This window comes from Sus scrofa, chromosome 10, assembly GCF_054392235.1.
Source record: "Sus scrofa isolate SSC_HxYL_T2T_F1_AM1 chromosome 10, Sscrofa_HxYL_maternal_Yorkshire_Landrace_v2.0, whole genome shotgun sequence".
NCBI lineage: Eukaryota > Metazoa > Chordata > Mammalia > Artiodactyla > Suidae > Sus > Sus scrofa.
In genome coordinates this window covers 15052649-15059871 of record NC_139392.1, presented here as the reverse complement: position 1 = coordinate 15059871, position 7223 = coordinate 15052649, and the positions used below count along the sequence as shown (strand labels likewise).

At 39.2% G+C, this 7223-nt stretch overlaps 1 protein-coding gene across 21 annotated transcripts in view; it reads left to right on the top strand.

Moving 5' to 3' along the window:
* The window catches only part of LOC100627222 (zinc finger protein 705F), a 33335-nt gene that overhangs the window by 1081 nt on the left and 25031 nt on the right, over positions 1 to 7223 (top strand). For 10 of the 21 annotated variants that reach the window (XR_014817443.1, XM_013978242.3, XM_021064384.2 and 7 more), the window contains exons 2-3: positions 2151 to 2234; positions 4437 to 4645. The gene's annotated coding sequence lies outside the window, so the exon portion shown is untranslated. Of the gene's footprint in view, positions 1 to 2150; positions 2235 to 4436; positions 4646 to 5172; positions 5319 to 7223 lie in introns of all 21 variants that reach the window. The other 11 variants (XM_084979231.1, XM_084979228.1, XM_084979225.1 and 8 more) reach the window with 3 other exon arrangements.

Genomic DNA, 7223 nt, shown 5'->3' with positions numbered 1-7223 from the left:
TCCGTGTCTGCGACCTACGCCACAGATCAAGGCAACATCCTTAACCCACTGAGCGAGGCCAGGGATTGAACCTGTGTCCTCATGGATTTGTTTGTCAGATTTGTTTCTGCTGAGCCACAATGGGAACTCTGTCCTTTTTAAATGTATCGTGTCAAATTCAGATCATGAGCCATCAGTGCTTATCCTGTCTGTTGTATACTTAAAGTATTCTTTAGCACTTAGTAAATAAGTTTTACACTATTTCAATGTGCAGTTGGTGGGGACACTGATGATTTTTGTCTTAACAGTCAAAACCAGGTAGTTTAATCCGGTAGTCTAATATTCAACAGCATTCTTTCTTCTGTATGTAATTTTTTTTTGTGTTTTGACTGTACCCATGGCATGTGGAAGTTCTCGGGCCAGAGATGGAACCTGTGCCACAGCAGCAACCATAACCACAGCAGTGAAAACCTAGGATCCTTAATCTGCTGAGCCACTAGGGAACTACTGTATGTGATTTGAAAAAATTTACTGGGCTGTGAGCTAGTTTCTGAGTATATGATCTCTTCAAATACCCTTTGGGTTTTTTTGTTTTGTTTTGTTTTTTTACGAATAAGGATAGGCTGGATACTTCTAGAACTTTCTTCAAATAAATCTCATCTGTTCATGATGAATACAAGTCAGAGGTCTAACTTGCAGTTTTGCCAGTCATGATAACCAGGTGTTCTTAATGTTACACTTTTTCAATATATTTGTGTAAATGTTTATTTTAATATGTATTATGGAAAAGAAAAGTTAAATGCATTTATTAAATGTGATTAAAACCATGAAGAAGAACTTGCCCTTGCTCAGGAGCATGAAATATGATTGGAATCTTTAGGGGCAGGGGTGAGAAATGGCAGGCCTTGCCACTATCCATTCCAGACCACCCCGTGCCTGTGAGGCCAGTAGCAGTTACTTGCTCCTGTTCACGCCTCTGCCTGCCCCCGCCTCTGCCTGCCCCCAAATGCACCCACACAGTCAAAAGGCAGCTGGTAGGGAGAGACCACGACTTTTGTAACTAAGCACAGAGCAAAGATTTCTCCAATAAGAAGGCGGTACTTGGCTCTGGGAAGGGAGTTTGGAGGAGAGAGCAATGCGGTTTGCATGTTAAGGAGTAGAAGAGAGCCTGGGAGGCTCAGGCGTAGGAGGGAAGGAGGACTCTGCCTGTCTCCACCTAGTGCTCCTGTGCTCAGCAGGTGATAGAAGACATGGTGAGGACCGTGATGTGAAAGGGAGGGTCGCCCCAGTTCTCAGTGCCGTATCTGTGGGGGTGATGTGTGAGCTTTACAGGAAAGAAGGGTGTATGAAGTGAAGGGCAGAGAGACGTAGCTGTTGGTCTCCATGTTCGAGTTCATTGTCCCTGTCCCTTGATAGCTCAGCAGACCGCCAAGGACCATTTTTTCCAAATGTTGATATTTCCCTACATGTGGGGTTGTGTCGAGCAAGGGGATGAGTTATTTGAAGACCTGCGGGGCACATTCTCAACACTCAGGAGTGACTTCTTGTCTGATAAAAACACTCAGAGGAGGAAGAAGATGAGAAGTCAGGACTAAATCTATTTCTGGAAATAGATTATCTGTTGATTGTTCTGTCCTCTCCTTCCTGAAATGCCGTTTTTAGGACATGCTAAAATCTTACTCTCAAATATCCTGCCTCACACATTTCCTTACCCATGGCCTCTCCTGTCTCCAGACCTATCCCATCTCCCCGTCAACCAGTGGCATGGAATTTATGAAGGGAGAAATGCTGCATGCCCAGACACTGATTAGAGACAAGGACTGGGCACCATGGTCCCAGTATGGATTGCGTAGGGACCAGATCTGGAGACCAAGATTAAGGACACTGCGCCCATCAGTACCGAATTAATGTCAGGAGGACCTAAAAAAACCATCGAAGAGAATATCAGTAAGGGGAAAGGTGTCTACCTAATTGTGCAATGGATTTGAATCGGTGTATTTGGCCTCAAAATATTAATGATATGTGGTAGAAGGGACACATTGGAAACATAGCCATTGACAAATTAAGGTGGCCTTTCATCCACATCATGGGGTATATTTTGTTCTATAATTGTTTAAAAATAGAATCAACCCAAATGTCTCACAGTAAAAGAATTTTAACATTATTCGCAGCACATCTATCCCAGGGAGACCTTAGTGTTCATGGATTTGTAGAATTGGCTTCTCTGCAGATATTTGAAGATTCCTCCTCTTTGGGTAAGTTGAGGTTGCATTGCTAGGCCAAGAGATGGTACATTTCATAATGTAATAGATTCTGGCACAATCCCGCCTACACACATACACACAAATGCAAAGAAATCCTCATCCATCACCAACTCCCGAGGTTTCCCCATACTTTAACCAGGACTTCATTTTAAATATATATATTTAAGATTTACATATATATATATATAAAATTGTGAATTTGGATAAAATGACAACTCTTTATTTTTATTTCCATATTACTAATTACTTAAATTTTATTCTTCATAGACCTCTATATGTAAAATGAATTTTTCTACTAATTTTTGATGTGCATTTAGATACTGTATTTTATAATTTAATTATACACACACACACACACACATATACTCTTTTGTCTGATAACATTGATGCAGTGAAACCAAAATCCTCCCTGTATGGCCTTTGCTTTCTTTTTGCTTTAGAAGGTATTAACTATTTCATATTATAAAATATCATGTTCCATTTAGTCTTGATATAATTTTTAATATTGTTTGTTTCAACTATTTAATTTGAATTATTTTTTGGGGGGGGTAGAGATTTATTTATTTACTTATTTTGATCCTGAATGAATTTTCATTTATTTATTTTTTAAGATTATTATTTTTTTATTGCTCAATGAATTTATTACATTTATAGTTATACAGTGATCATCACACTCCAGTTTTATAGGATTTCCATCCCACAACCCCAGCGCATCCCCCCACCACCCGAACTGTCTCCTTTGGAAATCGTGTTTCAAAGTCTGTTAGTATCTGTTCTGCAAAGAAGTTCATTCTTTCTTAAATGTCTTAAATTCTTAAAATTTTATGTTGATTCAGAGATCCGTGAAAAGAGATGCGTGAAAATCAAATAGTTGATGTAGTTTATTATAAATGTAATGCATACTAAATCCTTTTTACTGTCAGGAGAATATAATTTTAAAAAAAGAAAATTAGGAGTTCCTGTCATGGAGCAGCAGAAACAAATCCGACTAGGAACCATGAGGTTGCAGATTGAATCTCTGGCCTCGCTCAGTGGGTTAAGGAGCCGGCATTGCTGTGGCTGTGGTGTAGGCCAGCGGCTACAGCTCCGATTAGACCCCTAGCCTGTGAACCTCCATATGCCGCAGGTGTGGCCCTAAAAAGACAAAAGACAAAAAAAGAAAAGAAAGAAAATTACAAAGTGTTTCTCATGAAATCAAATGCCCATATCTAACATGAAAATACATTGCTTGATTTTCCTTCAGAAACAGTATATCCTTCTATAAAGAAATGTCTTAAGATTTTTAAATGTTTAATTTCCTTTTTAACATCAGTTTTAAAAACATCCTATTTGGAGACAGAAAGTAGATTGATGGTTTGCAGGGGTTGGGAGGAGGAAGGAATGAAGAGTAGCTGTTTAATTGGTATGGTTTCAGTTTTACAAGATGAAGAGAGTTTTGGAGATGAATGGCAATGAGGTTGCACAATATTATAAATATTTAACACCACTGAACTAGACATTTAAACATGGCTAAGATGGTAAATGTTGTGTGTATTTTACCACAACTTTTAAAAATGAAACATTCTATTTACAATGAAATTAGTCCTGAAACTGATAATTTACTCTGGAAATCTTTAATACTTTGAGAATTGCAGGCTTTTGCTTTTTTTTTTGGCCACACCCGAGGCATTTGGAGGTTCCCAGGCTAGGGGTCAAATCGGAGCTGTAGCCACCAGTCTACACCACAGCCACAGCAATTCGGGATCCTTAATCCACTGAGCGAGGCCAGGGATGGAACCTACATCCTCATGGATACTAGTCGGGTTCATTAACCATTGAGCCAGGACAGGAACTCTGGCTTTTGCATTTTTAGGACATCAGCTGTGTCTAATTTGAAGAGACCTACACTGGGTGACCTTTTTCATGCTTGGTAGTAAAAATGAAAGATACTTTCCTTGGATAGCTATTTATTCAGGACAAATATTTATGTTTATATAGAGCCATATTTATGACCACAGCCTGGGGATATGTTGGTAGATTACATATCCTCCTACAAATAAAAATAAAGAGTAATCTGCTGTAGAATATTAGTACTGCCCAGAACAACCAAAATCCATAAAATAGTGAATTCTCTGAGGAAAGGCACGAAGTTTGCTTTTGAGACTTTGAGAAGCAGAATTAAAGGATATGATTTGTTCTTAATTTCATCTACAGGATTTACCTAATGACAAGGAAAGGATGTCCCTAAGACATTTCTTGATGGCTTTATCTTGATTGGGACCCCTGTTAATCAGATTTGTCCTTTGGATTACAACACTGATGAGGTTGTCAACGGCATTAAGAGAGAGTTCACCATCAGAAGGATGCATTTCCTGGAAAGAGAAAGAAGCTCTGAACTCTGGAATGTTGTGGTAGCATCCTCAGTAAGTATTTGGCTGCACTGGATTTCCATCTATTTGGGTTCTGGTGAGCACTGGAGACCCTCCGGTGAGCACTGGAGACCCTCTGGTGAGCACAGGAGATCATTTTCACCAGTAAGGATATAGATGGGCTTTTTTTTGTAAATGCCTTTTGGGGAGAGAAGTGTTCATATTGGTAGGAATTCAGTGAAAGAATCTCTGGGGAGTTGACATTCAAACAGATTGAAGGAAATAAGTATGGGGTAAGAAATTGTTTATCGATTTGTGTGGAAATGAAGGATGATAGTGAACAGCGTAGAAACCATAGCAGTGCTAAATTGTATTTGTGATGCTCTATGAGAGCATATAAAATGTCACCTCTTGGCTGTCTGGTGGAGACACTGAAAAGACCAGGGACTAGAAAAGGAATAATATTTGGGAGAGTGGAAGATAGTGTCCTGAGATATATTTCGTTTCTAGTGTATGTTTAAAAAAAAAAAACAGACGCAAACTCAGAATTAGAATTCAGACATGAGTTTTGTCACTTTCAGTTTAGAAAAAGTAATGGAAGAAATTGAAGCATCTGAATAAATACGTGAGCATACCTGGGCAGTGTGTGTACACAGACAAGGTTGAAGGAGTGGGATGCAGTCTGGAGATCTTCCAGCAATGCTGTTGGAGAAGTTCTTGGCAAATGGTAAGGAGTTGGAATGACGAGATTACTTTGAAGACAGTAGACTGAGATGTTAGTGAAACCCAGGAACAGGTATGTTCCTGAAAAGAAGTCTGTTACATGTATTGCTGAGTTTGAAGTCAAAGTCTGATTTGTGCACCCGTTGGGTTCATTTATGCAGATGATATTGTAAGTCAGGTGGGGAGTGGGATGTGCAGAGCCTGCAGCAGCTGCACCTTTGTCTTTGATGACGTTTGATTGCGAAGGCAGGAAGGGAGAGAAGGGCTTGAGATGAAGCAAGTTCAGAGAAGGCTTTAGTTTCAAGATGGAGGCGATTTAATGGGTTTAAACATTGAGGGGATCCATCGTGACAGGAAGGAGAGGCTGCTGGTAAAAGAGATATGCTTTTGAATGAATACTGTAAAGTTCCCAACAAAACAGAAGAGAAAGTGGTTGAATTAGAGACATTGGACTTGGCCAGGAATAGAGAAGACTCTTCAATTTAATAGGAGATGAGGAATAACTAAAGGCTCTAAGTCCAGGAATATTGGTATATTTTATGATGTTAAATTGAGGTAATTCGTCATATAATTCATCTACTTAGGAAAAAATAGCTTATCTGTAAAAAGTAAGGGGAGGAGTTTCTTGGTTAGTGCGGTGAGTTAAAGGTCTGGTATTGTTGTACTGTGGCTCCCGTCGCTGCTGTGGCGTGAGTTTGATCCCTGGCCTGAGAACTTTGACAGGCTGCAGGCACGGCCAAAAGAAAGAAAGTGAGGGGGAGAAGTGAGAATGTGTAGGTTCCAAGTCAGGTTTGAAGTATTTATGGGGAAGACTGATTAGCTACCAAGACATAGTGGGGTGTCCAGATATATTTGATGTAGGTTGCACCTGTGGCTCAGATCAGTCCTTGGCCCGAGAACTTCCATATGTCATGGGTGTGGGCCATTTAAAAAAATAAAAATAAATAAAATGAGGAGTGTTGGAGGCTGATATTTAGAAATTGGGACAAAACAATGCACAAAACTTAAGCATAGGGAATAATAGTATTTTGAAAAAGCAAAAAGAATGGTTTGTAAAAACAGGGTGGGCTCTTTGATTATTAATGATAGAGGTATTATTCCAGATGAAATAGAGGGTGATGTGTAACCTCTTAAGGAATTTTAGCTTCGAAGGAAAGCAGAGGAAAACAAATTATCTGTTTCATTTATTACCATATGCTTTTATGCACATAGTATTGAATACATGAAATTTTGTCAGATTACTAAAGTTTCTGAAACTCTGATTGTGTTATTAAATTGATAAATGAACTATAGTCATGATTATTTTGAGGAGTAAACACGTATGTAAATTTCAAAGCACATAGTCCTATTTACTAAAACTTTATTGATTTCTTTCCTAGACATCAGGTACAAATGGGTGAGTTAAACATATTTCTGCTTATGACTCTTTATTATCCTTTGTTGATGAAATATACTAAATTACTATTAATGTTTTAGGGAAGGATTTACTATTTATAAATGCTTTTATACACACACATACACACATACAATAAAATAATGAAATTTGGGAAAGTATCAGCTAAATGGTGATTGATAAAGAGCGGGATTTCAGCTACTACTTTTCTAAAATATCAGATGGAGCAACTAAATTTCCTCCTAAAATTTCTTGATTATATAATTTCTGATCCTACTGCCCTATGTAATAATACTGTAACCCAGGAGTTCCTGGCATGGCTCAGTGGTTAACGAATCCGACTAGGAACCATGAGGTTGCAGGTTTGATCCCTGGCCTTGCTCAGTGGGTTAAGCATCTAGCATTGCCGTGAGCTGTGGTGTAGGTCTCAGACGCGGTCAGATCCCACGCGGCTTGGATCCCACGTTGCTGTGGCTCTGGCGTAGGCCAACAGCAACAGCTCCGACTGGACCCCTG